Raw genomic sequence first — 17,363 nt, forward strand, 5'->3', positions numbered from 1 at the left:
GTAGAAGGCCAAATCAATTGGGCACTTCCTGGAAATTGGAGACGGCTAAGGAAAAAAACAGCCCCCATGAAAGCAAAACAAACATAAGCAGCAATTGGAGCAAGGCAAACTTGATTTCTCCCTCACATGAGAAATGTTGGGTTTACTGCACAAAAAATAGAAAAAGAAAAGACTTGGAAACGTTCGGTCCTGGCAGGTCTCTTAAATGGGAAAAGATAACAGTAACTGGCTTTTCCCCCCCAAAATAAATAAAAAGCAGCAAGCTTGACAGGGAATGTTGTCGGAGGAGGCAGCTGAGTTACTTGGGCCAGATGTTCGATCCTCCCGTAAAACCCAATTAATATTTGACTATTGTTATTATTATTTTGATAAGTGATTATTATCAGAGAAGGGGGGAGGAAGGGCAATTTGCTAACAAAGTATTAACAAGGATGAGAGAGAGAGAGAGAGAGAGAGAGAGAGAGAGACAGAGAGAGAGAGAGAGAGACAGACAGACAGAGAGAGAGAGAGGGAATGAGAAAGAGAGAAATAGAAAAAGAAAAAGAGAAAAAGAAAGGGAGAGAGAAAGAAAGAGACATGGAGAAAGAGAGATAGATAGATGATGAGATAAATGAGAGGGGGAGGCAGAGAGAAAGAGAAAGAGAGAAAGAGAAAAAAGAGAGTGAAAGAAAGGGAGAAAGAGAGATAGATCGATGAGAGAGATGAGAGAGACAGAGATGGAGAAACAGAGAGAAAGGAAAAGAGAGAAAGAGAAAAGGAGAGCAAAAGAAAGGGAGAGAGAAAGAATGAAAGAGAAGAGAGAGAGATGCTAGAAAAATAGATGATGAGAGAGATGAGAGAGAGAAAGAAAAAGAGAGCAAAAGAGAGAGAAAGAGTGAAAGAGAGAGAGAGAGAGAAGGTGAGAGAAAAACAGTGAGAAAAAAGAGAGAGAGAGAGATGGAAAAGCCGTAGGCAGTGACTTTTCCCTCCTTGAGCCTAGTGCGAAGTGACAGCTGTGTCTAGAAGCAAAGGCACACACTTTCAAAGGGATGGCAATGTGTGATCACACTTCTCCAGGGTTTTTTTCCCCCTCTTTTTGAGCCCCCTTCCATCTCTTTCAGACTTTTTTTCTCTCTCCTTTTTTCGCAGAGTTGAAACGGGCCAGATCTTCTTCCACGTTTCTGGTGGGTGGAGGTGGTTTTAATCTGCCCTGCATCGACTGGCTAAGGAGAATCCTCCCGAGTTTGAGAAAGGAGCTATAGGTTTACCGGAGACAAACAAATAAGCGACTTGATCATTTTTGGCTCAGGAGAAGTTGGCCGCCCCAGGGCCTTGCCAGGAGATCTCACCTGGCTTTGTGGAACCTCAAACGGGGAGGTTTTGGGTCTTGAATGCCAAATCACTAGTGAGAAGAGGATGAACATGGGCAGGTGATGGTGGAAGAGTTGCCTGGGCCAAGGATGATCCAGTGGTCATTAGCTGCTGTGAGGATAGTCCTGTGTGTCAGAGGTTATGGCCATGTGGGAACATCTCCGTAGAGTGGTGTTCCTCAACCTTGTCATCTTGAAGGTGGGCGGGCTTCAACTCCCAGAATTTCCCAGCCTTGTTCCTGTTGCAAGGACTCTCGGATGACCCTCCTCTACCCCATCCTGAAGACCTTTCAAAACAGAGACCATAATTTTAACCTTGCAGGTTACCAATTCTTTGCTTCGCATGGTTCCACCTGCCTTCCTTGTTGTAGCTGAAGATTCCTCTGTGGAATTGTGTCTTGTGTCCCATTTTTGCATTCTTTTTCTCATACAGATAATTTTGCTTTTATTCTTTGCTGTATACCTTTACTGTACTTCTTGTAGAGTATACACACATACACGTGTTTCCCCGAAAATAAGACTAGGTCTTATTTTCTTTTGACCCCTAAAATAAACGTTTGGCGTTATTTTGGGGAGGCCTTATTTTCGGGGAAACACAATATACTCTACAAATGTATGTTCTATCCCCCCCTCTCTCTTTCCTTCTCTTTCTTTCTCTCATTCCTTCTCTCTCCTCTCTTTCTCTCCCTCATGCTTTCACTTTCCCTCTTTCCCTCTCTTTTGCTCTCTCCTTCTCTCCCTCTTTCTCTCCCTCTTTCTCTCCCTCATGCTCTTTCACTTTCTCTCTTTTGCCTCTCTCTCTTTCTCTCCCTCTTTCTCTCCTTCATGCTCTTTCATTTTCGCTCTTTCCCTCTCTTTCCCTCTCACTTTCTCTCCCTCATGCTCTTTCACTTTCTTTCTTTTGCCTCTCTTTTGCTCTCTCTCTTTCTCTCCCTCTCCCTCTTTCCCTCCCTCATGCTCTTTCCCTTTCTCTCTTTTGCCTCTCTCTCCTTCTCGCTCCTTCTCTCTCTCTCTCTCTCCATCATGTTGTTTTACTTTCCCTCTTTCTTTCTTTCCCTCTTGCTCTTTCCCATTCTCTTTCTCTCTCTCTCTCCCCTAACCCTCTCTCCACATTACAGGTTTTATTTTGTTGTTTTCTGACCGCGTGGCTGAAACAAATGGTTTCATTTGATATCCACTGGACTTCCAAAGGTTGGGCATAAATCAAAGCAGTCGATGAATCAAACCACGCTCTCCAAGTTGGGTCTATTCATTATGCTAAGCCATGGTTAGCATAACAAGATCTGTCCGCCTGGCTGGGCTCGCACTTCTCATGATCTTCAAGCATGCCTCCCAGCCACAAGTGTCACAACCGCCAAAACCAGATAAATAGTTGCCACCGAGCAAAGTGGAGCATCAGGTCGGTTACAGATCAAATCAGGTTTGTCCCAGGAGAGCTGCTTTCTGACTGTCTGGACAAGCTCCATTACAGTCATAAACGGAGCCTTACCTGTAGCGCCAATCCTCACGAAACGAACCTGTAGCCGTCTCCTTTGTCCTGTTCATTGGGGTTTTTTTGGTCAAAAAGTTTTTGGGGTTTTATTTTTTTTATATTTTGGGGGGTAAATATATATATATATATATATATATATATATATATATATATATTGTGCCAATTTTTTAAAAGAAATATTCTCTTACATACCATTGTAAGTGTACATTCACATAATTGTTATTTTTCTTTACGTTTGCCATTCTTATACATTTGTTATTCCATTTAATAGGTTATAATATACATTTTGGATTGCTTTATTTACTATTTCTTCCGCCGGTTGTAACACCACCTTATTTTCCCTTTCTTTTCTTCCTCCCTCCCTTCTCTCCTTTCTTCCTTCCTCCTCTCCTTCCCCTTCCTTCTTCCCTTCCCTTTCTCCTACTCCTGCTCTTCCTCTTCCCCTTGCTACCTTCTCTCCTTCTCTTCCTCTCCTTTCCATCCTCCTCTCCATACCTCTTCCTTCCCTCCTCGTCCTCTCATTCTCTCCTCCTCTCTCCCTTTCTTTTTCTGTTATTATAGGTGTCTCTTTCAATTCTCAGTTTATGTTTTCCCGGGATGCTATTTCCGCAAACCCAAGTATAATTTGGTATCATTTCTTACTCCCTTTCATTCTTCCCTTGCCCCTCCCCTACTCCTCTCTTCTTCTCCCCATTTCTCCCTTCTCTCCTTCTCTTTCTATCCCTTCTGGCCTTCCTCTCTTTTTCTCTTTCTTCCTTCCCCCTCCTTTCCTCTCTTCTCCCCTTCTCCTCTCTTCCTTTCTTTTTCTGTTGCGGTTGTCTCTTTTCATCTCTCAACTGGTGTATTTTCGGGATGGAATGTCCTGTTCATTGTTAATCCTGTTAATTTATTTGGGAGCTTATAAATCCAACTCTGTGTTTATATCAGTTTTGGTTCTTTAAAAAAAAAAACTGGTGTGGAGTGCAAAAAGTTTTTATTGTCATTCTTGAGCAGAAAGGGAGACCCAAGCCAAAACAAACATGTTTGCTAATTAAATGCAGGGGTTTTTTGGGGACTTAAGAACAAAACATGAGTGTCCATTACAGAACTCCGGCAGGAGAAAACAGTAATTGATTCTCGCCTATTCTTGAGAGTTGAGAAAAAGAGAAAGCGTCAATGAATTGATTCTTTTTTTTGAAAGCAGACAGATCTTTCCTTTGACCCTTGGGAAAAAAGAGAAGTTTTGGGGGCTCACAGACTCCAGTCGCCTCAAATCCTCCCCCACCTTGAGATGTTAAAAGCAGAAGCAGCAGAAAAATTGCAACCTTATCACAGGAAAGACAACTCCCCCCCCTCCAAACCCCCAAAACATCCATTAATTCTACCACAAAGCCAACAAAAATACAAAGCCACCGATAAGGGAAGAGAGTCCAGATGGGAAAAAGAAACTTAGAAAATCTGAACAAGTTCGGAAAAGCAAACAGAGTACACACACACACACACACACACACATGCTCACCTCCCCCTGGCAGATCTTAAATAAATAAATAAAGCTGTCAACTCAGCCTAAGGGGGGAAAAAATGAAAGAAAGAAAAGAGAGGAAAATCCATGTGTGCATCTTCAATTAAACGAATTAATTTTCTGCTTATGAGCTGGATGTTATAAATGTTTATTACTGAGGCTGTCTAATGAATCATCTGTCATCCATCTGCATGGGTGCCAGCGGTATTTGCAGGCCTGGGTATGAGTAATGCATAGTTTGGCGGGGAGGTTTTTAAGGCACCCAGCTGGAAATGGGAAGACGGTGAATTCTAGTCCTGTTTTAGGCGCGAGGCCAAATGGTGTGTGTGTGGGGGACCCCTTTTGCTAATGCTTTGGGCCAGTTCTTCTTGCTCAGCCTTAGGACAGAGAAGACAAGGTCCAATCTCCTGCAATTGGGTATGTCTAGTTTAATGAAAAGAAGGACCAGGGGGGGACAGGATAGCAGTCTTCCAATATTTGAGGGGCTGCCACCAAGAAGAGGGTGTGTGTGTGTGTCAAGCTATTCTCCAAAGCACCTGAACGCAGGACAAGAAGCAATGGATGGAAAGCAATCCAAGACAGAAGCAACCTAGAACTAAGCAAAAATTTCCTGACAGTGAGACCAATCAACCAGTGGAACAGAAGTTGCCTCCAGAAGTTGTGAATGCGCCAACCTTGGAAGTTTTAAAGAAGAGATTGGATGACCCATTTGTCTGAAGTGGTATAGGGTCTCCTTCTTGAGCAGGAGGTAGGACTAGAAGACCTCCAACATCCTTTCCAACACTTTTATTCTGTTAAGTCTCTGTAGATTTCTTTTTTGGGTGGGGTAGGAGATTTTGGGAAGGAAGTCAGTCTGGCCAAGGAATGATCCCTGCAAGGACTGGGTCATAAGTCACTTTTTTTTCAGTGCTGTTGTAACTTTAGTGGGTTGTCCCTCCTTTAGGAAGAACCAAGAACTTGTCCCCTCTGTTAACCATTCTGGAGAGCATGAAGAAGACACCGCTGCGAAAATAACACCTCTGGATTGACAAAAAAAATAGCCATTAAAAAGCTCTGATTTAAACCTCTCGTAAAATCCAAAAATGCCGACGCTGCATTTGAAGATTCCCAGGCGCAGGGAGAGAGAAAGCTATCCATTTGGAGACATCATCACTCATCTTCCCGAGGCGTGCATGAACTCATACACTCCCATCCAGCTATAATAAATATTTCTGGGCTGGTAAACAATTCCATTTCCTCGGCGGGATCGTCCAGCGGTCCCCTGGTCCTCTCTGGGGAAGGAAAGGATGCTCCTCTTCTACTGAGCCTGGGCTTTCTGTTGGATTCCAGCCAATGCAGAACGTTGGCTTGTTTGACCCAAGAAGATGCCGTAAGAAGGTGAGCTTTGGCTAAGCCTAAGAAGTTGGTTAAATCACAGTGGAGTTGGAAATCGGAGGGAAGTGAAGGGATATGCCTCATTTTTAGTTTCCTTCCTCCCTCCCTCCCTTCCTCTGTCTCCTTCCCTCTCACCCTTCCTCCCACTATCTCCTTCCCTCCCTCCATTCCACTCTCTCTCTCCTTTCTTCCCTTCCTCCCTCCCTCTCTCCCTCCACCCCACACTCTCTCTCCTCCCTCCCTCCCTCTGTCTCCTCCCCTCCCTCCCTCCCACTCTTTCTCTCTCCTTCCTCCCTCCCTCTCTCTTGTCCTGCCCTCAGGTGCTTTGGAGAATAGCGTGACCCCCTCTTCTTTGGGGCAGCCCCTGAGTTATTGAAAGACTGCTATCATGTCTCCCCTATTCCTTCTTTTCATCAGACTAGGCATACCCAGTTCCTGCAACCGTTGTTCTTATGCTTTAGCCTCCAGTCCCCTAATCATCTTCGTTGCTCTTCTCTGCACTCTTCCTAGAGTCTCCACATCTTTTTTACTTCTTTTGTGTACTTCCAAACCCTGTAGGTGTGGCCGGGCAGGTTCACACAACAGGCAAAGCTAAAAACATGGCTTGTTATGTCATGCACCACCTGCTCGCTCTGAATTGTGGCTGACGACTTAAACGATGTGAGAATCCACACCCTGTTGTCATTCCTTCAGCCAGCCCTCATTTCGATTTTTGTAGAGCAGCCTCTTCTTGAGTGTAGGTGCCGGAAGGGTTTAACAGCTTCTCCTATAGAAACCTCCCCCCTTTTCTCCTCTCCCCTCCCCTGCAAAGGTGCCACCCACCCACCCTCCGTGTTGCAACACGCCGACTCCTGCTGCTCGAGAGCCCTCCTTCCTTTTGCAGACCCCGCCGTCGCGCATCTTTCCGGCAAACCTGATGAATAATTAACGCTCAACCCGAACTTGTCAGAAATAAATGAGCAGAGGCTATTTTGGCAATGCAGCGTCCTTGATTTATTCTTTATCACTCAGAGGACTTGCTCGTTCGCAGCAGCCGCCCTGCCTCTGTCCCTGAAGGCCAACAGGTGGCTGTTCCACAGGGCTGTCCGAGGCTTTTGCAATGGAGAAGGAAGATGGGGGAACCAGAAGGGCGTTTTGGCTCCTCTCTCTGTCTCTGTCTCTCTGTTTCTGTTTCTCTCTCTCTCTCTCTCTCTGTCTATCTCTCTCTCTGTTTCTCTCTGTCTCTCTGTTTCTGTCTGTCTGTCTGTCTGTCTGTCTGTCTCTGCTTCTCTGTCTCTCTGTCGCTCTGTCGCTCTCTCTGTTTCTCTCCCTCTGGCTCTCTCTCTCTCTGTCTCTGTCTCTCTGCTTCTCTCTCTCTCTCTCTCTCTCTTTCTCTCTGTCTCTATCTGTCTGTCTGTCTGTCTGTCTCTGCTTCTCTGTCTCTCTGTCGCTCTCTCTGTTTCTCTCTCTCTCTCTCTCTCTCTCTCTCTCTCTCTCTCTCTTTCTCTCTCTCTCTCTGTCTCTCTCTCTCTCTCCAGACTGATCTCTGCCTCTCTCTCTTCTTTGAGTCTTTTAAAAGAAGGTGGTGGCACAACTTTGTGTAAGTGGGGAGGCTGGCTTTATTCACACAAGGCACTGAATGCCAGTGTCACCGGGCTGGGCTTGGCAAACACAGATAGGATGAACATATCACTGCTTATGGCTTAACGTATTTGTGGGGAAGCCGCCAATGGCAGCTTAGTTAAGCGTTCGGTAGCTGAGTTTCCTGGACCACCAATTGCATTTCCCTTCTGCACCTCCACTTGGTGCCTTGATCCAATCCCAGTCTGGCCCCAGACAGATTTTTCCGGTCTCCCCATATCCATCCGTGATACAGGCATCCGCAATGCAATCCAAGGTTGCATCAACAGAGGGATAGAATCAAGATCATGTGAAGGGTTTATAAGGCCACACTTGGAATCCTGCATCCAGTTTTGGTCGCCACGATGTGAAAAAGATGTGGAGACTCTAGAAAGAGTGCAGAGAAGAGCAACCAAGAGGATTAGAAGACCTCCAAGGTCCCTTTCAACTCTGTCACTCTGTACGTCTATTGCAAAGGCACGGTGAGAAACGCAGGCAGTTCGAAAAGTTGCTTTCCAAACCGTGCTCTAAAGACACCCCCCCCCAATCTGTTTTGATGGATGAAGTCTTCCTTGCCTTCCATCTTAGCAGGGTGGCCGTTTCCTTCTACAAACGTTGGTGTGTGTTCTGCAAATTTTATTTGCCCGTTTGCTGCTTCGTAGCCCATGATGGTGGGAGGCTTTGTCGCTCTCGTTTTGCGAGGCAGCTGTGCCAAGCCTCAGGAGAAGCTAAAGATGGAGCGAGCGCTTTGCCAGAGACATGGAACATGTTTGCCACAAAGGACAAAACTCAGAATTACTCTGTTTTATTTTTGCGCGAATCGGTTTCCGCACTATGACAATCCCGAGTCAAATTTCCCATTACTTTTACTACACTGCTCGGAGGATAAACGACGTTGCCGCAATCAAACTTGGCAACGTGGCATTAAAAAGCCCATTTAAATAAAACATGTAGCTGCATGTCATTTTGCGAAGTGCTCAGGAAAAAAAAAACCTCACTGTCCTAGAATAGAGCATTCACATATTTTATTCATTTTGCAGACTGTTGTTCCCTCTTTTATTCGGCGACTAAATTTCACACATCGCACAGGAGTGTTTATCTAAACAAAACAAAAATCCGAAACCATCCGATCCTCGTCGGATTGGTCTTAAGCTAAACCAGAGCTTGTAACCCGAGATTCCATTCGTCCGTCTTTTTTTTCCTTTGTACTACGGACGCTATCAGACCTGTAAGCCATTTTTTTCTGTTTAGGTTTCAGGCCTGCCGCATTTTCTACTGCCTACTTTCTACTGTGGGGAAATGGGAGGGGGTGGGTGATGTGTAGCCATAACAACATTCTTCTTAGAAAGCCAAGGTCATCTTTGTCTCTGCACCTGACCAGATGTGGATGGGAGGAATCTGTCTCCGTGGCAGTGAAAGATTGGACCATGGGATGGACTTGTGGGTGTTTTTTTTAAAAAAGCACCTTTGGGATAGTCAAAGTTCAGTTGGCTTTATTTCCCATCTGGTAGACAGAATCTTGCCAAACTAAACCCTTCTTTCTCCCACCCCAATGCATTTACCCTGGGAGATTACAGAAAGCAGCTATCTTAACTCTCTTCCTCTTTCTCCCATCCAGCTCTGGGCTGCGGGGCCTCTGATCTCACCCCACCCACCCCTTTCTGGAATGCGCTTCCTTCTTCCTGGGAAACAGCTTCTCCGATGTAGTCCATCACACCACCTTCCCTTCCGAAGACACCAACCGTCACAATTGGATCCATCTGGAGAGGCTTTGCGGAAGTCACACACAGTTCGTGCAGAGTCTTGGAATGCCCTCCATCGTCTGGGACCGAAGTCTCTGCAGGAATTCTTTTGGAGAAGAACATCCATTCCAGTGCAAACCTGCTTGCCTCCCAATATGGCCGCTTTATGTATGCCGTGAATGCATGCCAGATTAGATTAGGAGACAATAGTTGCTGGAGAGCTGTGTCTGTTTGATATGCAACCGAGCGCTGAATCTGTTATATTACTTTTTTTTTGAGAAACATATTTTCAACGTCCCCCGGTTTCCTCACTCGGAGGCTTCTGCGTTTTTCTTTTCTCTTTTTCCTGCTGTTCGAAATTTCCCAGCTTGAGGTTTTAAGCCCTTGATAAGTTGTGCCAGCCAAACATTTAACTAAGACGCAGCTGTACACGCACACAGACACAGTAGTTTTAAACGCTGGGAGCTCATTAAGACCGTAGCTCAACTACAATCCTGAGTAAACAGAAGCGTTGTCAGTTTGCTTCCTCTCCGCTCTGGATATTTTTCAAAACGAACATGGCTTGCAACTCCAACGTTGACAGTCCCCGTCACTTGGTTTCGGGTGCAGGGCGGTGATTAGTGAGTTGCATTCATTAGCTGCAAATCTTTGGCTTAAGAACCGAGATGTCCCCAATTAAAGAAAGTAGAGTTTTACGAAGTGGGAAAATGATACAGAAGGTGCCATCTGACTAGATGACCTTCAAGGATGAAATATTTGGACTGGCAAATCCTACTAGGTCCAGTCGGGTAAAAATCTATCATTTGAAAAAGCAAAGAGCTTGGTTAACACTACCCCATGCCATACAGGTAATCCTTGATTTATAATTTTGGGAATTATAAGACTTTCCATGGCTAAGCAAAGTGGCTTTTAAGTGAGTTGTGCCTGACTCTGACTTTTTAAAAAATTAACCATGATTGTTAAGTCAATCATTTCATCTGGAATTCCGGGAGCATTCCTTCCAACTAGACCGGGATGGGGTATTTCTCAGTCGCTGGTGTAAGGGGAGGAGGAGGAAGAGGAGGAAGAAGAGGAGGAGAAATGATGGTGAAAGAGAAGAGGAAGGAATGATGTGTGGATAAGGAGAAGGAGGAGAAGAGGAGGAGGAATGATGGTGAAAGAGAAGGGGAAGGAATTATGTGTGGAGGAGGAGGAGGAGGAGAGAAGAGGAGGAGGAATGATATTGAAAGAGAAAGAGAAGGAATGAAGTGTGGAGAAGGAGGAGGAGGAGGAGAAATGATGGTGAAAGAGAAAGAGAAGGAATGATGTGTGGAGAAGGAGGAAGAGGAGAGGGAGGAGAAGGAGAAGGAAGAGGAGGAGAAAGAGAGTTTTGACATTCTTTGGTCCTGATTGATCCCAGAGCTCTTCCAACCTGCCTCAGTTCAGCTGCTAATATTTTTTCCCCTCCTTTCACCACAGGCTAATAAATCTTGGATGTGAGGAGGAAATGGACGCCACACAAATCCAGGGAGACCAGAGTCCTTCACAACCATATCCAGGTCATCTCCATGCAACGACTTCAAAAACGGATCCTTCCAAAAAGGCTTTGAATATTTCAAGAGACCCATCCTCAGTGTTTTAAGATCTTTAAATGAGAAGAAATGGCTAGATAATCAATAAAAACCACGGCTGGCTGAGGAGAAATAAGTCACGGTTAGCTGTGGATTAATAGTTCATTTCTACTTTTCCACCAGGATCGTCCTCTGGGGAGCCAGAAATCTGTCTCCAAGTGAAGCCAACATGCAGAGAGTGGGGCTCCTGCCAGACCCCTCCCACACGTCCCTGGATTTTCACCACACCCGGCACCACCGTTTCCTTCCCTCCACCATCTTGTGCAAAGGTCCACGCAGAGAATAGGAAGCGGGAAATAGCAGGAAATCAGTCCCTGTCCCTGTAAATAATTCATCTGATTCTGATTGAGAGATGAAGACAGGGATGAAGGAATACTTAGCTGGGAACAGCTAAATATGGGGAAGTCCTTCCTTCCTTCCTTTCTTTTTTCTTTCTTCCTTTTCCTCTTTTCCTTCTTCTCCATCTCTCTCCTTCCTTTCTTCTTTCCTTCCTCCCTCCCTTCCATCCTTCCCTCTCTTTTCCTATCACCTCATCTCTCTCCTTCCTTCCTTCCTTCCTTCTATAAATACATGCATACATACATACTTTCTCCTTCTTTGCTTTCCATCTCCTTTCTTCTTTCCTCCCTCCCTTCCTTTTCCTTTTTCCTTCATCTCCATCTCTCTCCTTCCTTACTTCTTTCCGCCCTCCCTCCCTTCCATCCTTTCCTCCTTTCCTTCCACCTCATCTCTCTCCTTCCTTCCTTTTATACATACACGTATACATACATAAATACATACTCTCTCCTTCTTTCCTTCCCAACTCCTTCCTTCTTTCCTTCCTTCCTTCTTTCCTCCCTCCCTCCCATTCTTCCATCCTTCATTCCTTTTCCTCTCTTTTCCTTCCTCTCCATCTCTCTCTTTCCTTCCCCCCATCTTCCCATCCATCCTTCCCCCCATCTTCCCATCCATCCATCCATCCATCCATCCACTCTCCTTCCTTGTTTTCCTTAATCCAAGACGAATCTCAGGCTCTCCTTCAAAGAACATTTTTACTATCGATGGAATCACGCTTTGATATCGTCACTCGCCGTGTTTGCCTAGCTAACATACAATGCTACCTTGCTGGTGAGATCATCTCAATAGCTGGAGAATTCTGGGACATCTTAAAGTTGACCAAGGGGTTGCTCTAAAGAGAAATCCAGTGGGGAAATCAAGAGCTTTGACAGCTTTGATTCGCTGTCCATGGTGGCTTGGATTGTACATGAGCAGGAAAGGAGCCCTGCCTGCCCCACATATCTTGGTTTGATGTCCATTAGCCAGCACGAGAGCTCAAGCACGCAGAAACACTGTAGACGCGAATGGTTCCAGAAGGGCTGTTAGAAAACTGCAGTCGGTTGGTTTGCAGGTTTCGAAATATTCCCACGGCTGATGTCCCGACATCTTTGTTGTCATTGTTTATTTAACAGCCTCGTTGCTTTAGCGCTCTACACTCCACACGGGGGGGGGGGGGGGGAGAAAAAGAACCTGCAATCTAGATTTTGTGGTACAAATCGGTGCCGTAGCGAGCAGATCAACAGTGCCATCTGATGGGGTTTGGAGTGGTGCAGGAAACGCATCGATCAATCACGTTTGGTCAGGGCAGATGGGCTGAGGATGGAGAGGGATTACTTCTCTTCCACTGCTTTCCAAAATGTATCCCTTTTTTTAAAGCTTTCCCATCAATCATCCCCAATGTTTGGGCTGGAACCTTTCAGCAGCAACTCCTTAAAAAGTTCCCCTAAATGAAAGTGTCAGATTTGAGGATAAGAGACACGAGTCAGTAGTCCCTCAAATTTGCAGAATATATATATATATATATATATATATATATATATATATATATATATATATATATATATATATATATATATATATATATATATATATATATATATATATATATATATATATATATATATATATATATATATATATATATATATATATATATGTTGTATTTGTACTGATAAATAAATAAAGGGAGACTAGTATAGATCTATTTCTATTTAGGCATACCAGGGGTTGTAACACAAATATATATACATACACACACACACACACACACACACACACACACACACATCAAGGTAGGAGATATCAGAATAACAGAGTTGGAAGGGCCCTTGGAGGTCTTCTAGTCCAACCCTGTGCTCAGGCAGGAAACCCTGCACCATTTCAGACAAAGGATTATCCAATCTCTTCTTTAAAACATCCAATGCTGGAGCATTCACAGCTTGTTCCACTGATTCATTGTCTTCACTGTCAGAAAGTTTCTCCTTCATTCCGGGTTGCTTCTCTCCTTGATTAGTTTCCATCCATTCCATGTCTTACCTTCTTTGGGTGTTTCGGAGAATAGCTTGGCTCCCTCTTCTTTGGGGCAACCCCTGAGATATTGGAAGACTGCTATCATGTCTTCCCTAGTCCTTCTTTTCATTAAACTAGACACACCCAGTTCCTGCAACCGTTCTTCGCATGTTTTAGCCTCCAGTCCCCTCATCCTCTTTGTTGTTCTTCTCTGTGCTCTTTCTAGAGTCCATGGGACGATGCAAGTAAAAGACAAGCAGACCCGCACAGATGGGCCTTTAATCCTGCCGTCATGACCAACATCTTGAATTGGTGCCCATATCCTGCAGACAAGTCTAGATTGGTATCTGCTAGATTGCCAAATGTCTAGCGATGGACTTGTGCTAAATTGCCAAGGCAGAACCAGGCTGTTGGATCCGTTCCCTGTTCCTTCCCTCCCATTTATTTTGGACCGATTTTAACCCCCTTTTAGTCAGTATTTCCTGTTTAGCCATGCAGCTCAATTCTTAAGGTAGGTCTATGCCCTCAGGATGAACTCAGTTCTGAAAATATATGCAGGCTGAAACTATAGAATTATGTTAACATCTGTGGAATAATTCTTAGGAAGTACAGGAGAAAATAATTACTTTGCTAAAAAGGGGGAAAAAATCCAGATCTCATAAAAGCATGCACTAATGCACTTAGCTGTCAAACAAAATGGTGCTTTAAAATGACGGAGGATTCCAGAGCTCCGTAAAGATGTAAAAAGTGTAAAATACGGAAAACATTTATTTTAAGCCACGTGTTTCATATACGGATGATACAGTCTGGTTTTCTAAAGGCAGAGGAAGATCTAATTCAGCCATACTAGGACAAAGGTTTGGGTTAAGCCATGATGTAGCTTCGTTTGGGTTTCTCAAGAGAGGCGTGAACTCAGCCACGGTGTCTTACTTGGGATTGAAACAAACCATGATTTATTGTAATTTATGGACCTAGTCAATGAATCCCAATGCTTGAAGGCCATTACCAGTTGGACATTAGTGGACAACTCCTAGTTCTCCCATTCGCTCCTCTTTTATTTGCTCTGGGAGGGGCCATTCATCATCCACCTGTGGCCTTACTCCCAAGTTGACCCCTGTTCTTTAGCTGTTCCCTTCGTCTGGCAACTCTGCATGCACACACTGGGAACAGGCTCCAGCTGTTGTTCTGCCTCACTGATGTCTGACTTCGAAGGCAGCTGATAACTGGCATACGGCTCTGGCTCCGTCTCTGCCTCCGACACAGAGCCCTCATCAGAGCCTTCCCCAGGCTCCAGGACTGGCCCATCTTCCTCCCCAACTTCCTCACTGTCCGAATCTCCTGCCAGCTCTGCTGACTGCTGGCGGGCCACAACAAAATTGTGCCTTAACATCTCTCGCACTTCGGCCAGGAGAGAAACCAATTGGGTGCCAAAATGCTTGATTTGTAAGAAAAGCAATTTCCACAGCAGGTGTTGATAATTAAGAGGAATGAATCCGTATCATGTTACTGATGTAAACTTTCCAGTTTCCAGAGGCACCGCAAACCTAAGTAGAACTGCCCAGTTCTGCCATTATGTATTTTGGCACCAGCAACATTTAACGTAAACGTTCTAAATAAAATCAATATTTTTTTCCCTCTCTCTCTCTCTGGAACCCCAACGGAGATTTTCCCCAAGCTGAAAGTGAGGGAAACAAACTTTACATATTGTGAGGTGTTGAAAAGTAGATTGCGGAAGGTTCTCTCCATTCTGCTCAACTCCTGGCCCATTTTATGACCATGGGGATAAATAATTTACCAGCCTTGGCCTCTTATTGAGTCGAGGCTGAAAGGGAACAGGAAGAAAAGGAGGTCTCTTGCAATATTTCTTGGCTTTGGAAATGTATCTGTTTCATTTAGATCTTCGGTTCTTGGCTGATTCTGTGTGTAATGTTGGAGCAGGGGATTTGGCCAGCTGTAGACAAATACTCACAAGACGCAGGCTCAATTTCCTTGCTAGTAACTTTGTCAAGGTAATGAATTCAGCGGCAGAAATCTTATCTTTTGCAATTACTGAGATCCGTAATGACTAGTCTTCCTCAATCTGCTCTATGGAGAAAGGAAGGGAAGGGAAGGGAAGGAAAGGAGGAAAGGAAGGAAGGGAAAGGGAAAGAATGGAAAAGGGGCAGATCTCTAATCTGTTGTAATGCCGAAGGTTGAAAGGTTAAACTCGGATCGGGTGGCAAGAATTGAAATTTTTCCAGCAGTGCGATGATTTCCTGATTGGCAAATCCCTGGTTAAGACGATGGCCAAGGGATTGCAGAACTAGGATAAGAATCCCAGGCCGACACTTAAACCTAGTTGATTAAGCCACAGAGGCTAGGATCAAACGAAACGCTAAGCCTTAATGTGGTGCTCTTTTGCTGTAACGGAACTTGTTGTGACCTCCAGCTTCTCTCTCTTCAAACCCACACGGGGTCAAGGGTTACGGATAATGAGTGTAAAAGCTCCAAGGCTCCACAGGGAAATGCTCATTAGCTACCCGAAGAACATGTGTGGCGTTTCTCATGTTACCTAGAGAACGAGGCTGCAGAAAATGGAATGTAGATGGGCCACATGTTGTTTGAAAGCACAATTAGATTCCCTTTTTAATAACTCTTCCACACGCAGGATCCCCGCACCGGACGTTCCTTGCTTTATGAATCCCCCCTTGATTAGATTAGGTTCTTCTCACCAGAGAAGATGGACAGGGAGTTGCGTTATTGTCATTGACCGCCCACCCTGTCGAAGACTGAGCTGAGAAATCATTTTTAGCAGGCGAAACCAGTGGTGTAGATAAAGTGATGTTTCAGCATCCCAAATCACTGAACAATTACTGTACATGCATTCTTGGGATTTAACCTGAATATTACAGTTAAATTGTAAGAAAGCATCTTTCGGGTGGTGGTGGGGGGGAGAGGGGGAGAGAGAGAGAAAGAGACAGAGAGAAAAGGTGACTTCTAGAACCTTCTTGGCTTGAACAAAGAAAGGATGTGTCTTTCCGGCTGCCAGCAGAGAAAAGATTGGATGTTGATATGAATCCTGGAAGAGCTTTGAAGAAGAGCTTGAGATCAGACGGGTCTAGCCTTGGCACCTTTAAGACTGTGGACTTCAACCCCCAGAATTCCTCAGCCAGCCAGGTAGGGCTGGGCCTGGAGCACTTGTGAACATATAAGAATTCTAAGCTGTGTCCTCTCTTGACTCCATCCCTAGGTTCCATCCCTCTTCTCCTGCTATCTCTCTTTCTCTCTCTCATCCATCCATCCTCAACACACAGAGAAACCAAGGACAAAAACCAAGGACAAAAACACATATAATCTCTACCTCTACCTCTACCTCTACCTCTACCTCTACCTCTACCTCTACCTACCTACCTACCTACCTACCTACCTACCTACCTACCTACCTACCTACCTATCTATCTATCTATCTATCTATCTATCTATCTATCTATCATTCTCTCTCTCTCTCTCTCCCTCCTTCCCTATCATCCATCCATCCATCCATCCATCCATCCTCAACATACAGTGAAACTGAGGACAAAAACAAAGGACAAAACGCATATAATACCTCCCTCCCTCTCTCTCATCCTCTCTCTTGCTCCCTCCCTCCCTCATCATCCATCCATCCACCCATCCTCCCATCCTCCCACCTCTGGCTTTTAAAAAGATTTAGCCCACCTCTGGCTTTTAAAAAGGGTTTTAATTTCTGTCGCCCAAAATAAATTCCACACTCGCTTAAATGTTCCCCCCTCCCCCCTTCTCCTTCTAATGCAACACAAGGAAAAGAAACTTTCTTGGCACGAGAAGACTCGGCAAACATTCTCCTCCATCTCAATAAATAAATTCGTAGCCCTCTCTCAGATTTGCTCAGGTAGTGCCAGGTATATCTGATTCGTTCAGGGCAGACTCAACACCATCTGTTCAAGGCTGGAATGTGTGCTGTTGCGTTTTATAACCGCCATATGACAACCAGCTCTACGGGCAAAATTCCCACCTTAGATTTAATACTTCGGGTCTCTTACATCTCTAGCAAAAATCTGAGAGGTTTTTTGTTTTTGTTTTTACAAAGCTCTTAAGAGTGGTGATATTAAATGAACATTTCCTCCAGTGGTTGACTTGGAGACAGGAAAACCGATCTCCCCACCCCCTCGTTTTTTAAAAAAACTGTTTTACTTTATTTTATTCAAAAGATTAGAATACAAAATGGAACAAAAGAACAGAGACAGAACAAAATTAAATGAAAACATTGAAAAATGTAAAAAAAAATTAAAAAGAAAAAAACAAAGGACAAAAACTCATCTAATAGCTATCTCTCTACCTCTCTCTCTCTCTCTCTCTCTCTCTCTCTCTCTC

The 17,363-nt window shown here is 44.6% G+C and overlaps 2 long non-coding RNA genes across 2 annotated transcripts in view; one reads left to right on the forward strand and one right to left on the reverse strand.

The window, feature by feature from the left end:
• Positions 1 to 17,363, reverse strand: part of LOC309398705 — a 203,741-nt gene that overhangs the window by 108,225 nt on the left and 78,153 nt on the right. The window lies entirely within an intron of this gene.
• LOC309398862 lies at positions 9,020 to 10,743 on the forward strand. The gene is made up of 2 exons (XR_014176455.1): positions 9,020 to 9,905; positions 10,516 to 10,743. It is a non-coding gene; the product is annotated as an uncharacterized lncRNA (long non-coding RNA).

Source organism: Natrix helvetica (assembly GCF_964273705.1).
Source record: "Natrix helvetica genome assembly, chromosome: 13".
In the NCBI taxonomy this organism is placed as follows: domain Eukaryota; kingdom Metazoa; phylum Chordata; class Lepidosauria; order Squamata; family Natricidae; genus Natrix; species Natrix helvetica.